Source organism: Nicotiana tabacum, chromosome 11 (assembly GCF_000715075.1).
Source record: "Nicotiana tabacum cultivar K326 chromosome 11, ASM71507v2, whole genome shotgun sequence".
Taxonomy (NCBI): domain Eukaryota; kingdom Viridiplantae; phylum Streptophyta; class Magnoliopsida; order Solanales; family Solanaceae; genus Nicotiana; species Nicotiana tabacum.
This window is the reverse complement of record NC_134090.1, coordinates 8518873-8528414: the sequence shown is the minus strand read 5'-3', so window position 1 is coordinate 8528414 and position 9542 is coordinate 8518873. Positions and strand designations below refer to the sequence as shown.

Here is a 9542-nt window from a genome sequence, read left to right as displayed (position 1 = left end):
TAGAGCTGAAGTTCGCGAGTTACAAAACAAAAACTTTAGCTCTAGAGCTGAAGTTCGCCAGTTACAAAACATAAACTTTAGCAATTACAAACAAAAACTTCAGCAAATAGAGAATAAAACTTCAGCTACTATGCTTAAGTTCAGCAATTACAAACAAAAACTTCAGCACACTTGCTACTTCAGGCCCGTCTACTAGAATGCTGAAGTTTTGCGTGATTGCCTTTGCTACTTCAGCCCCATATGCTGAAGTTATGCGAAAAAGCGGGTCCGTTTGCAATTTTTTTTGCAAAGCAGGCACAAGTTAAAACGTGACACAAAATACGGGTGTAGATGCAAATCCCCCCTATGAAGTCCTCACCCGATCACCCACAGTTTTTGTGAACACTAAGGGTCGTTTGGTTGAAATACAATTTATACAGGTATAAGTTATGCCGGTATAAATTATATTTGGATAAGTTATGCTGAGATTGTAGTTTATTCATTGTTTGGTATGTTGTATTAAGAATGACAATTGCATAATTTCTAAGAAGAAAATATAAGTTATACCTGTGCTAATTACCCCACCTTCTATAAGGTATAAGTTATCCCAGTGTTAAAATTAACACCGGTATTGCACCCCATGTTTTCGTACATGAAAATACGCCATGAGTAAATTGATATAATCTCGTGAATGAGATTATTTTGGAATTTTAAGTATTATGTTATTCCGAACAAGTGATGAGTAAATTCATGAAGGTGAGAGAGTAAGTAAATCAAAGAAAATGAATTTCGTCGAGATTTGTCATGTTGAGATAAAATACGGCCCGAGCGAAGATAATCGATATTTATGGACTAGTACCATACAAGGTACCATATGACTATGATATTAAAGTGTATACAATATGTTAAAAGTGAATAGCATTTTAAGTAGTTTGAGATAATTCTTAACTATGTAGATAATTGGTTAATTATTGATTTGAGTAGGAAGTTAACAAATTAATTGAAATTTGTGGATAAGCCTAATATAACTCCTATCCCTACGTGGCAGCAAGTAACATAAGATAACAAATGACTCTTTGGTCTTGATAGTAGGTGGCATGTGTAGGACAAACTTGAATAAAATTAACACCAAAAGTGAGGCCACAAATCCAAAAGGCAACGGATTTTCATATATTTGGTAAGTAAGATACTTACGGTGAAATGTCTCAATCGAGATTTTACAAAGTTACTCTTGTTTCATATATCTTGTATAAGACTCTTCTACGAAGTAAGATAAGATTGGCGTGATTTTTCTCATCAAAAATTTCATACTGCGTAATAGCAACTGGATTTTACGATTCTAAGGGAGTACAGTGCAATCCTTCTAAAGAATATCATACGGATTTTTTCCTACTCCGATCTTGCCGTTATGTGTTGCCTCAATTGACGTATGTTAGAGGGATTGTCAAGAGAATCGACTCAGGTATGTTAAGGCTATCCCTTCTTTCTTTTTGTCATGAACTATACGACACAAGCGAAACGAGCAAATGCACAACTTTTATAAATTACTCTATTTTTTGACAAGCATTGCAGTGGTAATCATATTTTAGAAGTTCTTACGGTTTGAGATTTTTCATGAGCTATAAGACTTATGCAAAATAATCCAACTATAACATCAGTACTTAGCAGACATGAAGATTGTTTTTATTGCTTTTTCGCAAAGGAAAATTAAATCGTTAATACCTTCTATACTATACTCTATGCACTAGTAGTAAAAGGACGTGTTGTCCTCAGGTTTATGCACTATATGATTATAGCACCCTTACAATACAACAAGAATAGTCCCAGTACTAAATTTTTTGGGTCTAAGAAAAACACGTAAGTTGAAAAAGTTTACTTCATGATATTAATCAGAGGCATAATGGTCTTATGACACTACGAAAGATTTTATTGACGTACTTCGCATGCATTGCATTCATGTACATTGACATATGACCAAATGACGTTATATATGTGTATATATGTATATTATATATATGGGATATGAGAAAAAATTATGGCGTTATATACGCACCACCACCTGATCAGCTGGTATACGTTAATGATTTTGCCCACAGTGGCCGAGATAATATGATGAGATGCCCTCAGAGGCCTAATGATGTTATGAAACATGTACCTATGCACAACATGACATTTACACGCATATGCATGCCACTATAATTATTTCATGAATTACAGAATTATCCAGACTTACAGGTTGAGTCATTTACTCTATATTTCTTCCATGTCTGTTATGTACTTATTTATGTGCCTTAGATACTCGGTACTTTATTCGTACTGACAGTCCCTTTTACCTGGGAACGCTGCGTTTCATTCCCGTAGATCCCAATAGACAGGTTGAGAGCCCTCCAAGTAGGCTATCAGCTCAGATGAAGATGTTGGTGCGCTCCATCTTCAGAGTTGCTTGTTTGGTTAGTATGATTTAGAAGTGTATTGTTTGGTATGGCGGGATTCTGTCCCAATCTTTATAAAAATTATGTATTCTTAGAGGCTTGTAGATAAATGTCATGTACGTAAAAGATTTATGGCCTTGTCGGCATATGTTCAGTATACGAGTGGTTATTTTTTCTTATAGGCCCGTATGTCTTATGTATAAGTTGGTATCACATGTTGTATTCTACTTATCTCACGCCAGCCTTCTGAATTAGTTATCTATGATAGTATAACATAAAAAGATATGTTATGTTGGCACTCGGTTGATTAAGGTACCGGGTGTCCGTCACGACCCATCGGTTTGGGTCGTGACAAAAGTGGTATCAGAGCAGTTCTGTCCTAGATAGTAGAGTCTTGCTTATGGGTATGTCGTGCACCACACTTATAAGTAGGAGGCTACAGGGCATTTAGGACTGTCACTCTTTCTTCTTACTCTAGATCGTGCGGTAAATCTCACTTATAAGAATTCAAACTCCTAGCTTCTGTTTCATTCGTAATAAGACGATACCTACAGTTAGTAAGAGATATAGATGTGGAAGAGTTGAGTTGGAGGAACCCGATTTTTGCATCATGCTTATGATGGATAAATATGAGGTATTCAGCAGGCCATGTGTATGCTAAGATGTGTAAGTTTCTTGAAAAGGATCCCTAAGGGAAGAATGCCTATCCACTTTTACGATAAAAAGGAATACGAGAATCGGAAGGTAGACATTAGTTCCAACAAGTAAAAGAAGCAAAGTGAAAAAGGGTACGAGATACCCAGTTAATGAAGATTATCAGTATTTACAATTCAGACAGAGGAATATAAGCCTTTTGAGTTACCTTCAACAGTGACAAATGTATGTACAATCGGCCACACCGATCTCAGTTATTCCCTATGGGAGCTAACAAATATAGTTTAAGAGAAGGACGAATTATCAGGATCCAGCTAGGGTTAGAGTAACCCAAAATGGTAGATGGATTGGTAGAGTTAGTTGACATTTTCAAAGGATAGTGCAAACGTGGTAATGGATCTCTTTGTGAGACATCTAGATGGTGCACTCTAAAATAGTACAGCTAGATATGAGTGTTACAAAGATAGGCACTGGAAGCCTGGAAGGGATAAATATTATCTTAGTATCGTTCCCATCCCTAGTAGAGAGATAATGCTAGGCAACCCGAAGAGCCAGTTGGTGGAGCAAGGGGGAGCTAAAAGCAAAAGAATATCTTGTTGAAGTTTTCGGAATAAAGTGATAGACAGAAATGTTAGTAGAAAATAAGAAGAGAGATAATGAAGCATTAAGAGTAAGATGTGATACATGAATGTCAACGGTAGGTAAAAAAAGATGACAGTAATACAGAATCTATAGTGAAGTGAAGGAAAAGACGAGAGGTGATAGGCCTTAGGACAACAAAAGAGTATATGCCATATAGTCATGTCCTCGATTTGATAAATAAGTTCGCAACTCTAACGCGATTACCAAAAGGAAAAGTCAGACCCCACAATAATAGAATCAGTATAGGTTGGTGAACAAAGATAAACTAAACATGAATTAGGGACTAAGTGATTTGATAATGGTCGACATCATGAGAATTTTAGATTGCATTCCGACAATAATAGAATGGACAACAGAAGAATATTCATGAGGAATTCAGAGAAAGGTCATTCAGGAAAACGCTTCTCTAAAGTAAGCAATGTGAGAAAAGTTAAGCTTAAAGGACTGTATGTGCCAGTTAAACTAAGTGCCACCCTCGCAAGTAAGAAATTTCGTTATTCTTGGTACAGAAGGATTACCGCACGGCGAGTAAGGTTCATCGATGATGTGATAAGACACCAAAGATGAAAAGATAAAACATCTATAGATAGATCGTTGTAGCGTTAAATATTAGTACTTCCCTAAAAGAGGGAATATGGAGTAATGTGGTATTAAGTCAAAATTAAGTGATTCTAGTAACTATGGAGTGGTAAAGAAGGAACGCGATAAATATGGGAAAGGGATGAAATTGCACTTATTCACATCTTACAGATATGATACGACTTCAGAACATTATGCAAATGCGACGTCAAAGAAAGGAAGTAAGGATTCCTGCCCGGAATGTTAATGATAAATAAGGAGCCAGTGCAAGAGTTAAGTTAAGACGAGGAAATAACCCAAAAAAAGATTACGCAGAATATTGATATGAGAATGGGCCAACGGATAGTTAGTAATTGATTCAGGAAGAGCATAGTTATGGGTGAACAGGAGGTTACAGACGAGTCAACAGATCAATGCAAGATAAACGTAGGGAACCCCAACATGGGGAATTCAATCTTGCAGTTATGACATTGTAATACTTGAGATATATTCATATAGAATTGGGGAAGTTAAAAAGGTATCGTATGAGTATTACGGAAATAAAAGAGAATGCCACTGGAAAGATAGTCAAAATATCAGTTTAGAAGCAACCTTACAGGTACAAAGGTGTGGAGGTAAGTAACTATGGATAATTATAGGTGAGGAAGGACATCAAAAATTCTGTTGAGCATATGACGTAATAAGTTCGCAGCTTTACAAGAGTCATAGGGTCCTCCCTAAGTACTACAATGAAAGACTGTTGAGAAAATAAGGAAGAAAGCTTCAACCTAAGCACAATGCCCTAAAGAGGAAATGGCCGTGTAATAACAGTCTCACTATAAAATTGTATGCGCTCCATAAGAAAGTGGCACCTACCGTGGCTAATGAACGAGAAGTAAAATCAGAAGTGATATTCAAGATCATATGAGTTATGAGATACTATGTAATTCCAATATGTGTGGGCACTAAGGCAAGCTAAGTATGCACGCAACAAAAGGGGCAGAAAGGACCAAGAAAAGTAATAGTTTACAGTTAAAGAAAATTGAGAAGGAACTAAAGGAATTATTAGATTTATGATCAGCCGTAGAAGACTCTGGTATAAGTTAAAGAAGGAATTGGGTTCAGATCATAGACAAATGATCGAATTATTAGAAAATTGTATCGTGGTTTTCCATAGCGTCCATAAAAGTCTAAAGTAATAACTAAATTCATGAGCCACAGATCGAAAGATAGCTTAAGCCTACATAAAGGCTGATCAGAAGGAAGAGGAAACTAAAGAGTTACATCAGCTAAGTAAATCAGGAATTTGATTATTGAACTTAGAAAATTATGGACATCGTGATTGAGAACATTGCAGAATCACTCTTAATATCAGAGATACAAGAGAGACAATATAGTAGCCAGATCCTATAACAGCTCTACGATAAAGCCAGTTAGAAAAGTACCAGCCTCATAAGAAGCCAGTATGAAACTCTCACCGGATTGTGTATGCAGCTGAGATGCAAGTATTATAATAGAACTCCGGGTAGTGGATATGAATGAAAAGGGGGTCATGAAAGAGATAGGAGATGTGATGCAAGATTTTAAGGTAAGTAAGATAATGGTAGACAACATACGAGATACTCAAAAAGTAGAAGGTTATGAATAGTCCATACTGCGGATAAGGGGCTAGAAGCGCGGGGATTCAGTATCCATGAATGATAGCAGCATCGTCAACATACCTTTTAGCATATGGTTTCTAAGTATCGAAAGGTCTAATTAGAAAGTGAAAGAAGAGTTAGAGACGATATGATGTCTCGATGTTCCAGATAAGGAAATCGGTCGCAAGCTAAAGTATGATAGAACGACAAGATTTTAGAAAGACATGAGCCATGATAAGAAAGGCGTAAGTGAGAAAATGAAGAAAATAGATAAATCCTCGGGATTAAGCCCATGAAAATAAGAAAACTAATGGTTTCTCTTAGTTATAGAAAGCTCAGCATAGCCTGAACGAACTTAAAGAAGTCTAAGACTAATAGCATTTGGGAGAGATGGAATGTTACCCTGGTAGTAGGATAAAGGTAAAATTGTGACAGATATAGGATGACGTTTGGGCCTTAGATTGAGTAATGATTCGAAGAGTATTTCATGAATTCTACCGGATTAAAATACCCACGTAAGGGGAATCACATTGGGATGCTATGAAATAAAGTTATGGAAGTATAGTATCGCCCTAGGTGGATCAGTCTAATCATTTCAGATGTTCCCCAAGGAGACGTGAGCCCTAGCGGCAGTGTTACATAAGAGGCCATATTATCAATAGTAGATTGCAGATTAACATTGAGGTGAATCAACAATGGATGGATAAAACTTACAAAGTATGAGATGAGACTGGGCTATCAGTCTTAAGATGAATAGTAACAAAGAAACGTTAAAGGATTTAGCTTTATGCACAAAGGATAAGCAACGAGAGTAACCTGGAGTTCGGTAGCAAGTCTCAGTAACAATAAATCGAAGTAAGAATTATGGTATAGTATGACCTACTTAGTTGTAGTAAAGCTAATGACGCCCAGAGGGACAACTTGACATAATTTTGTATATGATTACAAAGTGAAGCCTAGAATTTGGCTAAAAGCTGGAGGAAAGAGAAGAGAAGAGTCGCATAGGCGCACATACAAAGTTAGAGTCGTAAAGCCTGCACAATAGAAGGTAGCAACAGTTACGAGATTAGAAGGATTCCGACTACAAGTCGTGGTGTGAGAAAGAGACTTAAAGAGGGGAATGCCCTGGTCTTTGGATTTATTCACAGAACAATTGCCTAAATGGAAAGGAGAGTAATAAAGCATTCGGAAGACATAGGATATGAAAATGATAAGTGCACCAGTCAACATTCGAGGACGAATGTTCCAAAGGGGGGAATGATATTGCACCCCATATTTTCGTTTATGAAAATACGCCATGATTAAATTGATATAATCTCGAGAATGAGATTATTTTGGAATTTTAAGTATTATGCTATTCCGAACAAGTGATGAGTAAATTCATGAAGGTGAGAGGGTAAGTAAATCAAAGAAAACGAATTTCGTCGAGATTTATCATGTTGGGATAAAATACGGCCCGAGCTAAGATACCCGGTATTTATGGACTAGTACCATACAAGGTACCATATGACCATAATATTAAAGTGTATGAAGTATGTTAAAAGTGAATAGCATTTTAAGTAGTTTGAGATAATTCTTAACTATGTGAATAATTGGTTAATTATTGATTTGAGTGGGAAGTTAACAAATTAATTTAAATTTGTGGATAAGCCTAATATAACTCCTATCCCTGCGTAGCAGCAAGTAACATAAGATAGCAATGACTCTTTAGTCTTGATAGTAGGTGGCGTATGTAGGACAAACTTGGATAAAATTAACACCAAAAGTGAGGCCACAAATCCAAAAGGCAACGGATTTTCATATATTTGGTAAGTAAGGTACTTACAGTGAAATGTCTCAATCGAGATTTTACAATGTTACTCTTGTTTCATATATCTTGTATAAGACTCTTCTACAAAGTAAGATAAGATTGACGTGATTTTTCTCATCAAAAATTTCATACGAAATTATACTACGTAATAACAACGGGATTTTGCGATTCTCAGGAAGTACAATGCAACCCTTCTAAAGAATATCATACGGATTTTTTCCTACTCCAATCTTGCTGTTATGTGTTGTCGCAATTGACGTATGTTAGTGGGATTGTCAAGAGAATCGAATCAGGTATGTTAAGACTATCCCTTCTTTCTTTCTGGCATGAACTATACGACACAAGCGAAACGAGCAAATGCACAACTTCTATAAATTACTCTATTCTTTGACAAGCATTATAGTGGTAATCATATTTTAGAAGTTCTCACGGTTTGAGACTTTTCATGAGCTATAAGAATTATGCAAAATAATCCAACTATAACTTCAGTACTTAGCAAACATGAAGATTGTTTTTATTACCTTTTCTCAAAGGAAAATTAAATAGTTAGTACCTTCTATACTATACTCTATACACTAGTAGTACAAGGATGTGTTGTCCTCAGGTTTATACACTATATGATTATAAGCACTCTAACGATACAACAAGAATAGTCCCAGTAATAATTTTTTTAGGTCTCAGAAAAATACTTAAGTTGAAAAAGTTTACTTTATGATATTAATCAGAGGCATAATGGTCTTATGACACTACAAAAGATTTTATTGACGTACTTCTCATACATTGCATTCATGTACATTGACCTATGACCAGATGTCGTTATATATGTGTATATATGTATATTATATATATGGAATATGAGAAAAGGTTATGGCGTTATATACGCACCACCATCTGATCAGCTGGTATACGTTGATGATTTTGCCCACAATGGTCGAGATGATATGATGGGATGCCCTCAGAGGCCTGATGATGTTATGAAACATGTACCTATGCATAACATGACATTTACACGCATATGCATGACACTACAATTATTTCCTAAATTACAGAATTATTCAGACTTACAGGTTGAGTCATTTACTCTATATTTCTTCCATGTCTGTTATGTACTTATTTATGTACCTTAGATACTCGGTACATTATTCGTACTGACGTCCCTTTTGCCTGGAGACGCTGCGTTTCATGCCCACAGATTCCAATAGACAGGTCGAGAGCCCTCCAAGTAGGCTATCAGCTCAGCGGAAGATGTTGGTGCGCTCCATTTGCTTCAGAGTTGCTTGTTTGGTTAGTATGATTTAGACGTGTATTGTTTGGTATGGCGAGACTCTGTCCCGATCTTTATAAAAATTATGTATTCTTAGAGGCTTGTAGACAGATGTCATGTACGTAAAAGATTTATGGCCTTGTCGGCCTATGTTCAATATACGAGTGATTATTTTGGTCTTATAGGCCCGTATGTCTTATGTATAAGTTGGTATCACATGCTGTATTCTACTTATCTTACGGCAGCCTTATGGCTCAATTATCTATGATAGTATGACATGAAAAGATATGTTATGTTGGAACTCGGTTGAGTAAGGTACCGGGTGCCCGTCACGGCCCATCGGTTTGGGTCGTGACAATCGGGATAACTTACACCAGGTTTGCTAACCAAAAAAAGTATTAAGATGATACTAAATTCTTATGCCACCCTTATACCTTCTTATACCTCATACCAAACGACCCCTAAGTGGTTGAAATATTAAGTTATCCGTTCTCTATTGTTTCTGTTTCTTCTCACGAAGACGAAGCGTCGATGATTTTGGAAAGCTCTAATGACAGCTGCTA

The 9542-nt window shown here is 36.4% G+C and overlaps 1 long non-coding RNA gene across 3 annotated transcripts; it reads left to right on the top strand.

Annotated features, from left to right (window-relative positions):
* The first annotated feature begins 1143 nt into the window (after positions 1-1143).
* LOC142166209 (uncharacterized) lies at positions 1144-9136 on the top strand. Of its 3 annotated transcripts, none has more exons than XR_012696395.1 (3): positions 1144-1441; positions 7891-8008; positions 8886-9136. It is a non-coding gene; the product is annotated as an uncharacterized LOC142166209 (long non-coding RNA). The 3 variants fall into 3 exon arrangements; XR_012696394.1 differs by adding an exon at positions 2341-2429 and having other exon boundaries at positions 7891-9136; XR_012696393.1 differs by having other exon boundaries at positions 7891-9136.
* Positions 9137-9542: the final 406 nt, after the last annotated feature.